Consider the following 17,361-nt stretch of genomic DNA (forward strand, 5'->3'; position numbering starts at 1 on the left):
TTGGTTGGGGTATTCAACTGTGGCAGGGGACTTGCCTTGTCTAATATATCCATATCCCAACTTGTATACCCAGACAGGACTTGTCTAACATTCATGGCTTAACTTGCCAACCAGGATATCAGTTACCCACTTGCATGTCTCATTTTGCCAAGTAGGATGTCAGTTTTCAGGCAGGTCTTGAGAACTTAAACTTTACTTGACCATTACTCAAAATGAAAGCCTTATTCCAAATAGTTTCTTATATTGATGCAGGTGTCTCTCTTATGTTGCGGTCTTTCCCAGGCGACCTTATGCCACAAAAGCTTATACACCATGTAGGAATTGCTGTTGGGTGGTTGGTCAAGGTCCAAGCTTATTGTGGATAACTATAAAGCAGTTCCATTGACTTTTATTGTGATTGGATTCCAAGTGCACAGAATATAACAGAATATGCAATCAACTTTGGCAATAGAAACTGTTTTAGCAACAGCAGAAACATATGAGAAAGTTCCCTTATAATGGCAGACTAGCCAAAAATCTGTTACCTAGGCCTTAACATTTTACCTAAGCCTTAATTAGTTACCTAGTCAAATAAGTTTCCCTTTCCACACCAAAGGCAACAAATTCAAATCTTTTACAAGTCAGTTCCACCCATTACTATGTCTACGTATTTGTTTTTGCATAACCTCAATTTTACATGGAGTTCATGCTTGCAACTGGTGGTTTTTTTTTTCCCTCAATTTTATACTTTCAGCTCTATGCACAACTCCCTATTGGTTGTATACATCTCTTCTTAAAACATTTAGTGCATAATACTCTTGCCATTGAAATTTTAAATAAGTTTTCTGAAGTCTTCAGACTATATATGGTGCAATTGTGTAAAGGTACCATTCTATGGTTTCCCTTATGTGGTAGGCTATGAGTTTCTGTTGCCTTTTTTTTTTTTTTAGGTAAAGCAGTTTTATTTTAAAACAAATACCAATGAAACCAACAAATAACTTTATCAGTATAAATTATTTTTAAATATAAACAGAACACATATGCATCAAATTGCCCTTTCATTCACTGGCATAAACATACCTCCAAAACAAAGTAACACAAAAATATATAACTGTAAAATACATGCTAATAGCAAGCTACCATTTTCCAAAACCATCATTTTTGGTCATCATTTTCCAAGACCATAATTTTTACAGAAATATACTAGCAGAGAAAACTCAGTGCATACCCTTAACATATACAGGCTAGAATCCAAAGCACCATGTAACTATAACGCTGGTGCTTATATAAGCATAAACACAGCTTGGTCTGAAACAGGATCTGTGCAAAAATGTGATTGTGTGAGCAATCTCAAACGTAGAGACTGAGATTCAAGAAATGCCCATGCCCTAAGCAAACAGTGAAGGAACCAAACAGGAAGCCATACATCCTACTGCAGGAAAACAGTATTCAAATAAAAAAAATGATCTAAATTATTTTTGCTTTAAAGGCCCTGCTGCAGACTTGCTGCTCTGCTTCATGGTTTTGAGACACAAAACTAAAGACAATGTTAATGAGTTCATGTGGGAGAACACACACACACACACACACACACACACACACACACACACACACAAATGGTCTGAACTGAACATCTTCATTTCCACCACCTTGATTCCCAACTGGTGTCCAGTCCAAAGAAATCTGTGAGCTATTCCCTGATTGGAAGTCAAAGACTCCAGACTGTGGGATCATAGCTGGTTCCAGGGAGCCTTCTTGGCTAGCAGTAGTGATATTCCTGAGCCTGAGGCTATCATCAAGGCCTTGGAGCTTTTAGTACTGGTGATTGCACGCCATAAGTTTTTCAGAGATATCACTAAACTTTTTCTTGTATTCTTCTAGAACTTTCTTCATGGAGGTAACCTCCCCTTTCAGTGAGGTCATTTCTATATTCTTGCTCTGTCTTTGTTGTGTATATATCCATCTGTTTTAAGTGGTTCTCGGCTTTGCTGAAATTATATTTTTGATAGAGACATTCCTGGTATACCTGGTATGTCCAGAAGGCCAATGCTTCAATCCCTGGCTGAAGCCCTGCCAATATCATAGCTGTGTACTCCTCTGATGGACTGAGTTCTGTCCTGACAACATCTAGCTTTCCAGAAATGGTACTGTTGCAAGCAGAGCAGACTGAGTGACTAAGCTCACTACTGCCATACTGATCACAAAAGATGTGAGAGCAGACAGTGACCCAAGCATAACCAGAGAGCTTGATGTGACACTTCCAATAATTGCAAACAACATATCTTCATACAAAGACACGGTGAATCTCTAAAAGAATCCATTAAACAATGCAACTATTATTTTTTATACAACCGTGACTTACAGCATGAAGGTCCATTCAGGAAATGTGATTGATTGGTATCACAAATGAGTACAGTTTGATCTAGGAATCCAAATTGAAATACCAGAGCAACTGTTTACCATCATCTGCATTTATGGTGATATCAGCTTTTAAACCTTCCTCATGAGAATATTCAAGCCCACTTTATAAAAAATTTTGGGGTTTTCATAGGGCCTCTGAGTCTGTTCTGGGTTAGACTCAGCTGCTTTGCTGAGTGCGACAGTCCCAGCGCTTTCCTGGACACATTTCATCTTCAACTGGAAACAGACCATCAGAAGCTAGAGGTATAGTTCTGTTGCCTTTTTACTAATATACATTAATCCCTGGCCTTCTTACCATCTTTCTCTTTGGTTTGTTTCCTCATTTCGATGAAGCACATACTGTGCATGCTTTTAAAATAATACATAGCAAATCTAGTTTTGAAATTTGCATAAGAACATTTTCATTCCATTCCTATACTCAGTTTATAATTGAATAGAATTCTAGCTTGGGGCTTATTTACCCTCAGCAATTTTGAACACTTTATTTCATTGCCTTTGACCTATGGGGTTGCAGTTAAAAGCATTGATGGTATTCTAATCCTGGCCTTTTGAATATGAACATTTTATTCCTCTCTTCAGAATTAGGGTACATCGAATGTTTGTTCTCAAGGTTCCGGAATTTAGTAATAACATGCCTTGGTGTAGGCTATTTGTAGTTTGGAAATAGATGTCCTTCAGTTATAGGACATATATATAATTCATCATTCTTTAATAATCTCTTCCTCGGTGTGGTCATTGTTATACATGTTGTACTTATTAATTTGATGTATGACTAGCTTGTGTTTGTGCTGTGTGTATGTCTCTGTGTGTGCATATGCATGAGCGTGTGTGTGTGTGTGTGTGTGTGTGTGTGTGTGTGTATGTATGTGTATATGTGTATAAGAGTGTGAACCTATGTGTACAAGCAGAGACTAGAAGAGAAGACAAGGGTGTTTTCCTCTATTACTCTTCACTTTATTTCCTTGAGATAAAGTTTCTCACTGTACCTGGGACTTGACATTTCAATTACACTAGCTGGCCAGTTATTGTACCAAGTGTTTTTTCTGGGTACTAGAGATTTGAACTTGGGTCCTTCTACTTGCATTTCAAGTGCTCTTATCCACTGATTAGAATCTCCAGACCTTAACTGGATAATAATTGATACCTTCATTTTCTTATCTTCTAATTTAGTAAATAAAATATTCTCTTTTCTCGGAGAATCTTAATGAAATTCTCTTCAATAAAATTTTCTTGGCCTTGCAATCTTGTTTTATTTTCCTCCCAACACTTGAACGTTTATATGTTATTGCATTGGTCTGTGTCTTTTAAGATATAAGCTTTCCTGGAAAGAATCCAGATGTCCTTCAACAGAGAAATGAATACAGAAAATGTGGTACATTTACACAATGGAGTACTACTCAGCTATTAAAAACAATGACTTCATGAAATTCTTAGACAAATGAATGGAACTATAAAATATTATTCTGAGTGAGGTAACCCAGAAACAAAAGAACACACATGGTATGCACTCACTGATAGGTGAATATTAGCCCAAAATCTCAGAAGACCCAAAATATAATTCATAGACCATATGAAGCTTAAGAAGAAGGAAGACCAAAGTGTAGATGCCTTAGTCCTTCTTAGAAGGGGAAACAAAATACTCACAAGAGGAACTACAGTGACAAAGAGTAGAGCAGAGACTGAAGAAAATGCCAACTAGAGACTGCCCCACCTGGGGATCCATCACAAATGCAGCCACCAAACCCAGTCACTATTGCTGATGCCAAGAAGTGCATGCTGACAGGAGCCTGATATGGAATTCTGAGAGGTTCTGACAGAGCCTTACTGATACAGATTAAGGTGTTTGCAGCTAACCATTAGACTGATCATGGAGACCCCAATGGTGGAGTTAGAAAAAGGACTGAAGAAGCTGAAAGAGTTTGCAACCTCATAGGAAGAACAACAATATTAACCAACCAGACATCCAGAGATTCCAGGGACTAAAGAGTACACATGGAGGGTCCCATGGCTTCAGCTGCATATGTAGCAGAAGATGGCATTGTCTGGCACCAATAAGAGGAGAAGCCCTTTGTCCTGTGAAGGCTGGTTTCCCCAGTGTAGGGAAATGCTAGAGTGTTAAGGTGGTAATAGTTGGATGGAAGGAGGAGTGTTCTCATAGAAGGGAGAGAAGGGATGGGAGAGGGGGAATCTGGAAAGGGGATAACATTTGAAATTCAAATATATAAACTATCCAATAAAAAAAGATAGAGGCTTTCCTCAAAAGATTACTGTCTTGGCTTTGTTTATCTACATTCAATAATTAAATAATTAAAATATGACTAGATGACATATGGGAATAGGTAGGTTTTGTTGAGCATAGAGAATGTGATAATGTGGTTATGTAACTGGCATATTCAGAGGGTTCGCCTATGATGTTAGCATCAAATCTGCCATTTCTGTAGAAGTCCATTAGAAGAAAGGAGCTGGTTTATCATCTCAAATGCCCTCTAGTCCCTTATTTTTAATGTAGTTTTTCTCACAACAGTGCTTGGTGTTTCCCTGATAGAATCTCCCTCTTACCTCCTTCCAAGATCTAACCTCATTTTTTAGTAGTGAGACAGTATTACTGAAGTGGAATTTTCTGATTTCTTTGGCAACTCAGTTAAGTCATATGCTGTTTTGCTGGGAAAGGCAGGTGAAAGAATGTCTTGCTGAAGCAGACATGTGAGAAGACTTGGTGGTGCTTAGAAAGAATACAAATATAACCCACAGGCAGAGGGAGGAAGCTCTGGCATTGGTTTGCCTTGCTCTGCCTCACTGGTCTTCCCTGACAATGCACATGTACTGATTGGCCTTACATTGAATTGCTGATTTTTGCTTCTCCTGACTTCATTTGGAGGAACTCACCAAAGAATTTCTCATGATATTACAGTGGCTTCTTGCCACTTCCACTGTGTTGTAGTAAATATTAAAAAATAAAAATGGCTTATCTCTTTATCGGCCCCGCGGGCCCACTTCTAGTACGGACTGTCACTTGGTCCAAGCAGCCCCCAAGATCTCATTTTATCCGTGCAACTCTCTTCCCTTGACAGTTTTACTCTGCCTGTTACTACCTCCATCCTGGGGTGTTTCTTTACCCCAAATCCCAACACAAACACAACTCTATTGCCCGTTAGCTTTTCACACAAGTTTATATATCAAACTTTCAATCCACAAACCCTCTGTACAATAAGTTTTCATCAAATAGGCAAAGATACAAACTGTTCTTCTATAAGAGATATAAGAACTATAAAATCCTTAAATGCTCATAGCTATTTAATGCCAATTAAGCCCATCTGGATCTAGTTCATTCTTCTGGATCTCCAACTAAGAGTTTCCTCCTGCTCATCCTCTTCCATCCTCTCATCTCTGACCCTTTCCATCCATCTCCCTTACCTTGCCCAGTCACTGGCTATCCTTTATTTTACTAATTAAAATGGGAAGGTTCAGATGAAGTCATCTCATGAGTATGTAACTAAGTAACCCTTCTTAGGGAAGTGAAATTAACATTAAAATACAAACGGCTTCAGGACAATCTACACCATTGATTTGGTGTAGATTGGTATAGTGTTGTGGTTTCTTCTGGATTGAACTGCCATTGCTGATTCATGAGTGGTGATTGCCAAGGGGACTGCACTGCAGCTGCTGATTCATGTGGGTGTTTTGCTAGTGGATTGGACTGCAGACAATGAAGATCAGTATAGCCCCCAAAGAACTATTTATAAACATGTCAACAATCCCCATTTGTTAATAACCTTTCTTTTTCACTATCTCTGGTGGGTAGTGGGTTAGAGGTGAGGTTGAAGAGTTTAAGAACCCTTGTTAAAGTAGGATTTGAAAAAAATCTAAGACATGATCTAACAGTGAGCATAGTGAAGTAAGGGATCTGGATTCTAAATGCTTCAGACACTACATTTCATCCGATGTTTTCTGCTTCTAATTCTTCCCTTGACCCAACTTCTAGGTTCACAGTTACACCAATTCCAAAACCTTGCCAGGCTGCTGCCATGCACATCAGATTATTTCTCAACTTTCCTTTATGTGTCTTTCCTCTGGTCTACTTGCTTCTTTCTACTTTCCAAATTCTATTGTTGTTGCCTTATTGCTCATGTTCCTTATCCTTTCATGTTCCTTATCCTTTCCAGCTTCTATCTTAAAGAAAAACCCTTTCTATCATTCAGAGGAAGCTTGGGAAAGATAAAACCAAATCAAACAAAACAAGCCATTCATTTCCTGCTTCACAATTTCTTTTCAAGTTGGAACTTTGTGTTCTTCTATGTTATCTTTATCCTTTTGTTCTCTCTGTTTGGCCACTCGTCTTCAAGAAATAAAATTATATCCCGATTTTCCAGATAGACTATTTGAAATAGGAGAAACCAAGTTATCTTTTCAAGATGACAAAATTGGGAACTGAAAATAGCTCCACGCATTTGAAGGAAATACAAACAAACTGCTTTACCACTATGCAGTTGCTACAATTCTGATATAAGTTATTGAATCCCGACTGCTTATGGCTTTCCAGGTGACTTCTACCAAGGTCATTGCCAAGTGATAAAAGCCAGAGTTGGGTGCAGAATATAAAATGATCTGATGAAACATTCACACATTTTCCTCTTCTGCCAAAGAGGAGGACTAATATGATAAAGACTATAATTAGCTAATCAAGATCCTTAGAATTCATCGGAGAGAAGACAACCAGTGCTGGCTTTAGGAAGCTGGGGGCAAGACAAATTTTTGAGTTAGTTCTGGTAGAGACAGAAAGAACAAAGGCTGAGGGCATCTAAACTTGAATTTAGCATTTGAAAATAGGTGTCAGAATGGAAATGATGCTTTTCCCTTTAGAAGCAGTTTTTTTTTTTTTTTTTCTGGAGTCCTATGCCTTCTGAAGTGATTTATTGTATGGAATTCTCCTAGGTCAGTGTGATAGTTACACCAAGTTTGAGCAAAAAACAGTTCACCATCAATTTTAACTCAGATTCTTGTTGCTAGCTGTCACCTTTTTGGCATGACTAGAGGTAAGCCTACCATTGTTTTTGCAACTGTTCGTTATCAATATTTTTGCCCTTTAATTGTTGCATACCTAATCCAGCACACCATTATGAAACTGTATTCATTGTGCTGCAATTACTTTAAAACAATACTTTTGACTTACTTATGCTTTCTATTCATGCAATTCTATTCTAACATGCATTAAATAATATTTGTAGAGATGCCTCAAAGTTGGCTATTGGTGCCGATATGCATCTTTACTCTCAGAAGAAAAGTTACAATATCAAACTGGTCAATACATTTGAAAAAGAATTTAAGGTTTTTCACACTTGCAGTAGAGATATAGTAAGAGAAGTTTTGCAAAGTGTGAATGCCAAGAAGATGTTACCTAGATCAACCTTTTTATTTTATAGAAAACCAAGTTTCAGAGGGATTCTGAAACTTAATCCTGTGACTTTCAGTAATTTGATACTGTGTCTAGTAAAACTGGTTCTTAGATAATTCAAGCTGTCTTTCCATTGGATAACTGAAGCAAAGTTGCCCAGAAACATTATTTCATGTATTTATTTTAGATTAAATTATAGTTAATATTTGGTCTTTACAATTTTCAGTTATAAACAGTTTTAACTTACATAATTAAATATATTACACAAACTCTTTATGCCTTTATATGAAAGTTAGCATTTTCCCCTATACAATATAGCTAATTCAAACCCATATTTCTTAAAAACAAGGACTCTTTTTGCAAAACAATGATTCATAAATCCTTTTGTAAATTCACTGTGCAGTACAATACCAACCAATCTGAAAAAGCAAGGTCTGGTAACATACATCATTAATCTTAGCACTCAGGTGACTCTGTGTCAAAAAAGAGAGAGAATGAACATTGGCAGCAGAAGTGGGAATTAGAAGATACCTGGCAGGTCCAGGCCAAGGTGTCCCCTGCCCCTGGTGACAGGTGATACCAGGTGACAGGTCTTCTTAGTCTAAAAAGAGACTTTAATAATAAACAAAAAGTTAGTAAAGATTAGAAACTTTTATAATTGCTGCTTCATACCATTTGGTCATCTTAAGATGGTAAAGTCACATGACAGGTTGAAAGTCATAGGACAGGCATGGGTATTAGTATTTAAAATATTGTTTCTAGTAGATCTATTTTAATATATTTTTCCTAAATGAGAATTGTATCCAAGTTATATGAACATATACATAGAGTTAAATTTTAAGTTTCATACATATATGTATGCTTTTTTCATTTTTATTGGATATTCTCTGTATTTATATTTCATGTGTTATCCCCTTTCCCTCTACTCTTATCCCCCCTTCCCCTCCCCTTGCTTTCATGAAGGTGCTCCCTCCTCCTCCCACCCACTCCCACCTGAGCGCATTGGCATGGGAATACACTGGGAAAACATGCCTTCACTGGACCAAAGGCCTCTCCTTCTATTGATGACAAACAATGCTGTCCTCTGCTACATATGCACCTGGAGCCATGGGTCTCTCCATGTGTGCTCATTGGTTGGTGTTTTAGTCCCTGGGGGCTCTGGAAGGTTTGTTTGGTTGATAATATTGTTTTTCCTATGGGTTTTCAAACCCTTTCAGCTTCCTCAGTTCTTTCTCTGACTCCTTCATTGGGGTCCCTATGATCAGTCCAGTGGTTATCTGCAAGCATCCTCATCTCTATCAGTATGTCTCTGGCAGAGCCTCTGAGGAGACATCCATAATCAGGCTCCTTCCAGTAAACACTTCTTGGCATCAGCAATAATGACTGGGTTTTGTGGCTGGTAATGGGGTGGATCCCCAGGTGAGGCAGTCTCTGGATAATCTTTTCTTCAATCCCTACTCCTCTATTTGTCCCTTTATTTCCTCCTGTGAGTATTTTGTTCTCCCTTCTAAGAAGGACTGACACACCCATATTCGGACCTTTCTTCTTTTTGAGCTACATAAGGTCTGTGAATTGTTTCTTGGGTATTCCAAGGTTTTGGAGTTAGTATCCAATGCTCAGTGAGTACATACCATGAGTAGTTTTTTGTGACTGGGTTACCTCACTCAGAATGATAGCTTCTAGTTCCATCCATTTGCTAAAGAATTTCATAAAGTCATTTTTAAGGGCTGAGAAGTACTCCATTTTTAAATATACGACAATTTCTGCATCCATTCTTCCTTGAAGGACATCTGGGTTCTTTTCAGCTTCTGGCTATTATAAATAAGTCTGCTATGAACATGGTGGAGCATGTGTCTTTATTATATGTTGGAGAATATTTTGGGTATATGCCCAAGAAGGTATAGCTTGGTCCTCAGATAGTACTATGTCCAATTTTATAAGAAACTATCAGACTGATTTCCAGAGGGGTTATACCAACTTGCAATCCCACCAACAATAAAGGAGTGTTCCTTTTTCTCCACATCCTTGCCAGCATCTGCTGTCACCTGAATTTTTTATCTTAGCCATTCTGACTTGTGTAGGTGGAATCTCAGGGTTGTTTTGATTTGCATTTCCCTGATGACTAGGGATGTTGAGTATTTCTTTAGGTGCTTCTAAGACATTTGATATTTCTCAGTTGAGAATTCTTTGTTTAACTCTGTACCCAATTTTCAATAGGATTCTCTGAAGTCTAATTTCTTGAGTTCTTTGTAGATATTAGATATTAGCTCTCTACCAGATGTAGGATTGATAAAGATCTTTTCTGAATCTATTGGTTGCCATTTTTCCTATTGACAGTTTCCTTTCTCTTATAGAAGCTTTGCAATTTTAGGAGGTCCCATTTGTTAATTGTTTATATTAAAGCATTAGCCATTGGTTCTTTGTTCAGGAAACCTTCCCTGTGACCATGTGTTCTAAGTTCTTCACCACTTTCTGTTTTATCAGATTCAGTGAACCTGGTTTTATGTAGAGATCTTTGATCCACATGGATTTGAACTTTGTACAAGAAAATAAGAAAGGATCGATTTTCATTCTTCTGCATGCTTACTGCCAGTTGAACCAGCACCATTTGTTGAAGAGGCTGTCTTTTTTCCATTGAATTTTTTTATCTCCTTTGTCAAAGATCAAGTGACCATATGTGTGTGGGTTCATTTCTAGGTCTCCAATTCTATTTCATTATCTACCTGACTGTCTCTGTACCGATACCATGGAGTTTTTATCACAATTGATCTCCAATACAGCTTGAGGTCAGGGATGGTGATTCCCCAGGAATTTCTTTTATTTTTGAGAATGGTTTTTGCTATCCTGGTTTTTTGTTACTCCAAATGAATTTGCAAATTGCTCTTTCTAACTTTATGAAGAACTTAGTTGGAATTTTGATGGGGATTGCATTGAATCTGTAGATTGATTTTGGTAACATTGACCATTTTTACTATATTAATCCTGACAATCCATGAGCGGGGCAAATTTTTACATCCTCCAACTTATAAATATACTTAACAAGAACTGAATAAAGCTAAATATTTTTGCAGATTATATAGACTTTATCCAATAAATAACTTACAAATGCTTAGATGAGGGTAATTTTGTTTGTTTGAGAGAAGAACATAAATCAAAGATAAACGATTTTTAAAAGTGGGAATGTAGAAGTTTAAGTGTAGGGCAGAACATTATTAAATATAAAATGTGTTTGAGAATCATTCATTTTGTAGGACCCCCTTTCGGGGACCCCCACTCAAGTCTCGGGACACGGGGTCACCCAATGAAATGCGAGAGACTTCTTGTTGCAAAAGCATGAGGTAGTTTAATGGCGGAGCTCAGGGTGGTTTTGTATCTCACGCAGGAGACAGAGGTATCGACCCTGAGACTCGAAAGATAGGGGGTTTTATAGGGAGAAGGTTGGGGGCTGGGAAGAATTAGCGTGAGTACAAGGTTCACCCACAGCGTGACTATGCATCAGCAGAACAGTACCTGCAGTCAGGAAGTCAGGAGACAGGTAGGGCGGATGCTTATCTAAGTCAGGAAAACCTGTGGTTAACATATAACTTTTAAATAGACTCAGGATGGGCTTATTTGACCGATGACTCAGTTGTAAAAGACAGCCTGGACAAGCTTCTGCATTCCTATCTTATCTTTATGGTCAGTTAACCTAGCCTCAGGAATGTTTTAACAATGGGCTTAGCTAGACATGCCTGGACTTGTTTTACAACGTTCTCAGTCCTAGGCCTTTAAGCTTACAAACTACCTTTTGCCCCAACTTACATGAGTTTTCAGACCTTAAATTTAATTTCCTTTCATTCCCCTCTTCTTCTGTGTAAACTAATTCTAATCGTAGAATTTAGAGGTCAGTGTCCCCTAACTCTGCTTCTATCTGAACTATAGGTTGATATTGTCTTTGAAGAACCATAAGCTTTACCACATCTATCCTACTCTGAATGAAAGCAACTCCTTTGTTTATTATGCAGGGGTCAAAAACTAAAACTAAGCACACAATGAGGATTGGTTCAGCTAAAGAGGAAAACAAAGTGGTCATCCATGGGGACCGAGAATACCATGACTCAAATGATCCCTGCTGTTCTTCTCTGTCTCTTTTCCTTTTGTCTAGTCTTTCTCTCAGCTTACTTCTAGAGTCTTTAATCACTCCTGAATGGTCTACGGAAAAGCATCATTCTTCTCTTAAGGCAGCACACAGCCCCACCCTCCTTTAAGGAACAGTAAGTCTAGTCCCCTTCTGTTTTGCAAAACCACCTCGGAGAGTGAGCTCAGTGATTCTTCAAGCTTAGATATGGATTGTTCTAAGGCTCACAAATCTTTATCTATTGTGGATCTCAATGAGTGAAAATATTGAGGGGTCTGTATTACTGCTGCTGTGCCCGTTCCCACACCTGTGGCTACTCCAAGTCCCAATATGACTGCTAAGGTCAACTAAATGGGTTCCCTACGGGAACGTCTCGGGTGCTGATCAAATTCATTTTGAAGAGTGCTGACAGGGTGATAATAAATGGAGAGACCAGATGGATGAGTATACAATAGTCTTTGGTATCATCAAAGACAGAAGTGAATATAAAATGGGTTAATCCCAAACAACATGCCCACCATTTATCAAGCATGGGTACCAAGAATCTGTTAGTAGATGTCTGTGGGCTCTTAAGGGTCTCATTACAAAGATGTCTATAAGCAGCTGGTGGGTTCCCTATGCAGAACCCTTTTCCTGAGACCTCTGTAAGGGTTAACTTGTTCTTACTGTTCCAGACACAGGTGTCATGGTTGGTGGTGTTGTTAAAGTCCCAGACACCGCAATGCCTTCATAATAAGGGGGTCCTGAGGAGAGGCAAAGCCAACAGGATTCAGTAAACTTTCTAAGCTTCCACAACATCAAGCAGTGGCCCAGTCTCGGCCATCTCAGGGGCAAATGTCAAATCCTAGTCTCCCCAAGTGGCACCTTGCCTCTGGATTCCCACACCCAAACTTGCCTCCAGGTGAAAATCTTTTAGGGACTTGTAGGGGCATATTTGGAGGATCTGTGTCAGGAATGTCCCAGGAGTGTAGCCTAGCTACCAACTGACAGAAGTCAGGAGTGAGCGTAGGCCACCACGTGGATGGTGGGGCCACATTGGAGGTGGACCATATCACCTCCCCAGTCTGTGAGGAAACTTGCCAAGTCAGTTTTTGAGGGGCATGGGGGTTTTTACCCACTACCAGTGAGACACCTGCAGTACAGACTCAACTTCAGAGGATCAGCAGTCTTTTCTAATTTCTATTCATCTTGGGATGGCTCCAGGGTGCTCTTTTGATGTGGGATGCATGGATTCAAGCTGAAATGCCTGCAACCGTAACCACTGTACGAGTTGTCAAAAGCACCAGATACGGCCCTTTCCAGCGAGGTTCTAGGTTTCCCACTCGATTAAGTCAGACCAGGATAGCACCTCCGACCTGGAACTGGTGGGGTACTTCCGAACTCCCAGTTTCGTAGGCCTACTTCAGCTGTTTCCAGGTTTCATGTCTCACTACCTCTAGGGCTTTTAGGTGGGCAAACAGAGGTTTAGAAAGAACAGTATCAGGATCATGCACTCCTCCCGACTCAGTGAGCGGTGCCCCCCACACACACAGAATTTCGTCAGGGGTGAGTTTAAATCATCTAGGGATGTTCTGTACTCGGAATAGGGCAAAGGGAAGGAGAGCTGTCCAGTCATTCCTGCCGGTCTCTAAGGCCAAATTTGTTCTCTTTTAGGGTACTAGTTATCCTTTCCACCTGACCTGAGCTCTGGGGTCGTAAGCACTATGTAATTTCCAATTGGTCCCCAATAAACAAGCTAATTAATATCTGACTTACCTGGGCAACACAAGATGGCCTATTGTCTGATCCAATTATCTTAGGGATGCCAAACCTAGGGAAGATCTCTTCTGGAATCTTCTTAGCTATGACTGCTGCTGCCGTTTCTCTCTTTGTAGGGAGGCTTTCACCTGCCCAGAAAAGGTATCTATAAAGACTAATAGATACTTATATATCTATATCTTCTTGGCTCAGTTCTGTAAAATCCACTTCTCAGTAAACCTCAGGTCTATCTTCTCTCCTCCCGGCCTTCTACATACATTTGCTTTCTGGCATGGCACACAGTTATCTACTCAAATCTGGCACAAAAGAATTTGACCTCAAGACAGTCTTTACAAGTTTGTCTACCTCTAGATGAGTCCATTGATGCGTTTTCTTCAAGTCCAGTACTGTAACCAGGTTCTGGACGGGGGCAATGAGCTCAACAGGTTATTGGTTCCATGTTTCCGCACCAGTAGGAGAGGCACACTTTAGGCTGATGGACACTTACGAAGTTGTTGGAGTAACCGAATGATGCATGTCTTGACCTCGTCTCGTGCCTCCTTTGACATGGGGTACTGATGCACTGCTGGCCTGGACTTTCAGCTCCATATGGGCGGGGGCTGGTCCTTAGCCTCCCTCATTCCTGCAGTTTCCGCCCAGGCCTGTGGATGTGCCTGCAGCCACCAGTCTGTCTGATCTGAGGCAGGCTGTTTAGAGTTGGTACTTGTCCTCCAACTGGATGGTTGGAACCTGCACAGGCTCCCCTTCTGAACCTCTAACCTGTGGTCCACCAGAGTGGAAGTGAATCTGTGCCCCATCTTAGTCAGGAGGTCTCTCCCCAACAGGGGGCAGGGACAGTCTGGCATTACTATGAATAAGTGGGATACCCAGCCCACTCCGAGATCCACAGATCTTCAGGTAGTCCATAAATATTCAAAACTTTGGGGTCACAGGTCTCCTTTTCTTCTTGTTGGGGCAATTCTTGTCCCAATGGCCTTTTTCTTTACAGTAAGCACTTGATCTTTGTCAAGAGGCTTCCTCCTAGTACTAGACTTGATTCTTAACTCCCTGGCCCTTCACTACTGTGGCCAAAATCCTACAAATTCCTTTCTTGTCTACTACCCTCCGGTCCTCTCTTTCCTCTGCCTTCTGCTTCTCTCTTTCTTGCTTTTCTTCCTCAGTCTCCTGCTTATGAAACACTTTCTCTGATTCCTTCACCAAATCCTGCAAGGTATAGTTTTACAACCCCTCTAGCCGTTGTAACTTTCTCTTAATATCTGACACTGACTGCCCTATAAAGGCCATAGCCACCTCTGCCTGCTGACCCTCAGAGGTTGGGTCAAAGGGAGGTTAACCCCTGTAAGCCTCCATTAAACATTCAAGAAACATAGACGGCAGTTCAACAGGTCCCTAAAGAACCTCTCCTACCTTAGCCAAATTAGTGGGGTGCCTAGCGCCCCCTCTGAGACCTGCCAGGAGAGCCAAGAGATAGACTGTCAGCCGCTCCTTACCTGCTGCTATATTGAAGTCCCAATCAGGTCAGTTAGGGGGGAACTCGGCATCTATTTCATTCTGAATGTTGGTTGGTGCCCCATTTGCTCTGGGGACTTTTTTTGGGCCTCCTATATGGTCTTGTCTTTTCTTTCGGAAGTGAAGAGGACCTGCAAAAGCTACTGACAATCATCCCAGGTATGTTGGTGGGAAAACATCAAAGACTCCACCATCAGGCTGGCAGGGTTTTCTGAAAAGGAAGGGTGATTAACTTTCTAATTATAAAGGTCAGAGGAAGAAAAAGGCCAATACTGTAGGAGCTGTAAATCATTCTGGTCGGCTGCGGGAGCCCCAACAGCCCTGAGGGAAAGTGCCACAGTTGAGTTGGCTGGCATCTCAGAAGTAGTGGCTCCCCCTCTGATCCCCAGGGCCTGAGCTGGAGGTGGGGCCAGGGGAGCTGAGAGTTGGGGCACGGGTTGGGGAACTTGGGGATAGGGTGGAGGTTGCAGGGCGTCGGGCCACTCAGGGGGGTCTTCAATCTCTGGGTAAATCTTGGGGGGGCACACTGATGGTGTACTGCGTTCGCTGTCTCCCTGGGGCGGGGTTTCGTTTTCTCCTTTTCAGCATTTTCACAGGACCGCTAGGATCTTAGTACCAGGGCGGAGGGGTGGGAGGAATGGGCGAACCCATGGGGGTGGGAATTGTGCTGAGTCCTCCCATACAGTGATGTATGGTTGCTGGTCCGGGTGCAATCCTGGTCCTTCCTGAAAAACAGTCCTAGGCCTTTAAGGTTACAAACTACCTTTTTGCCCCAACTTAAATGAGTTTTCAGACCTTGAATTTAATCTCCTTTCAGCAGGAGGTAGAGAGGGGTACATGGGCTGGCCAAGAACAAGTGCCCTGTGGATTTTAACTAGAATTTGGAATGAAATCACAGACAAATGATCCATAAAACTTGAATCAGTGACTGAGATCAGAACTTAAAAAGTAGATGTGAGGAGAAAAGAGACAGGGTGATTGACTGACTAATCTACCCTTATTTCTCTGGCCTATGGCAATCATTGTTCACAGTTCCCAGGGGCTGGAAGTAGAGTCAGCAGCTGTGCCAGAGGCATATGAAAGATACAGGTGTGTCTTAAGCCAGCAGCGCAAGCTCTGCAGTCATACCCTCTCTAGAGTGGAGGGGGACCAAGGGCAGACTCCAGAACAGATAGAGTTTACCCAGCACCAGGTAGAGATATAGGGGGGAGGGAGAGGAGGAGAAAACAAGAGAGAACAGAGAAAAAAGAGGAGTAATAGGGCAGAGAGGAAGGGGAAGAAAGAGAGGTGGGAGGGGAGAGTACGGGTAAAGAGGAGAGAGAAGGAAGAGGGGGGAGTAGAGAGAGATGGGAGAGGGGAAGGAAATGGGAGAGGGGAGAGATGGGAAGAGGGGAGAGAGAAGGAAGGGGAAAGGGAGGGAGAGAGGCTGGAAAGAGGAGGAAGAGAAGAGGGAGGAGAAAGAGGAGGGAGATAAGAGAGGAGATGAAGAGTGGAGAAGAGAGAGGGGATGGGGAAGGAGAGGGAAAGAAAGGAGAGTGTAGAGCAAAGAGGGACAGTGAGAGGGGAGGGAGAGGAAAAAGAAGAGGAAGGGGGAGGAAATGTATGGAGATAGAAAGGAGAGGGGAGAGGGAAAAGAGAAGGAAGACTGAGAAAGAAGAGGGAGAGGAGGGGAAGTGGGAGAGAGGAGGAAGGGGGAAGATGTAGAGAAGGATAGGGAAGAGCAGATGGATGGGGAGAGGGGAGGGAGAAACGAATAAGAGGGGAGAGGGGAAAGGAGAGGAAAGAGGTAGAGAGGACTGAGAAGGAGGAGGGAGGAAGGGGGAAAGTACAAAGAGAAGATAGAGAGAAGAAAGGAGAAAGGGGAAGAGAGAAGAGAGGAAGGAGACAAAGAAGTTAATGGAGAGGGGGGGAGAAGACAGTGAGAGGGAGAGAGAGGGAAAAGTGCAGAGAGAGGAAAGAGAGGGTAGAGGTAAGAGACAGGGGAAAGAGGAGAGACAGGGGAGAGGGGAGGGACAGGGGAGGGAGAAGGGAGAGGGGAGTGAGATGGGAGAGTTGGAATAGAGAGGAAAAACCCCTGTTGGCCAAAAAAACAGACACCCAGGGAATCCTAAAGAGGGAGAAAGACATAGGTTTATGTTATCTCAACTTTGGTCAGAGACACTTCTTTTGTATAGCAGGTTGTAGT

The 17,361-nt window shown here is 41.3% G+C and overlaps 1 pseudogene across 1 annotated transcript; it reads right to left on the bottom strand.

The window, feature by feature from the left end:
* Positions 1–1,446: 1,446 nt before the first annotated feature.
* LOC308415855 (E3 ubiquitin-protein ligase CCNB1IP1-like) lies at positions 1,447–14,215 on the bottom strand (annotated as a pseudogene). The gene is made up of 3 exons: positions 14,155–14,215; positions 12,576–12,652; positions 1,447–2,286 (listed from the first exon to the last, which is right to left on the bottom strand). The product of its transcript is annotated as an E3 ubiquitin-protein ligase CCNB1IP1-like (transcript).
* Between the last annotated feature and the right edge of the window lie 3,146 nt (positions 14,216–17,361).

This window comes from Micromys minutus (assembly GCF_963924665.1).
Source record: "Micromys minutus genome assembly, chromosome: X".
NCBI classification, from domain to species: domain Eukaryota; kingdom Metazoa; phylum Chordata; class Mammalia; order Rodentia; family Muridae; genus Micromys; species Micromys minutus.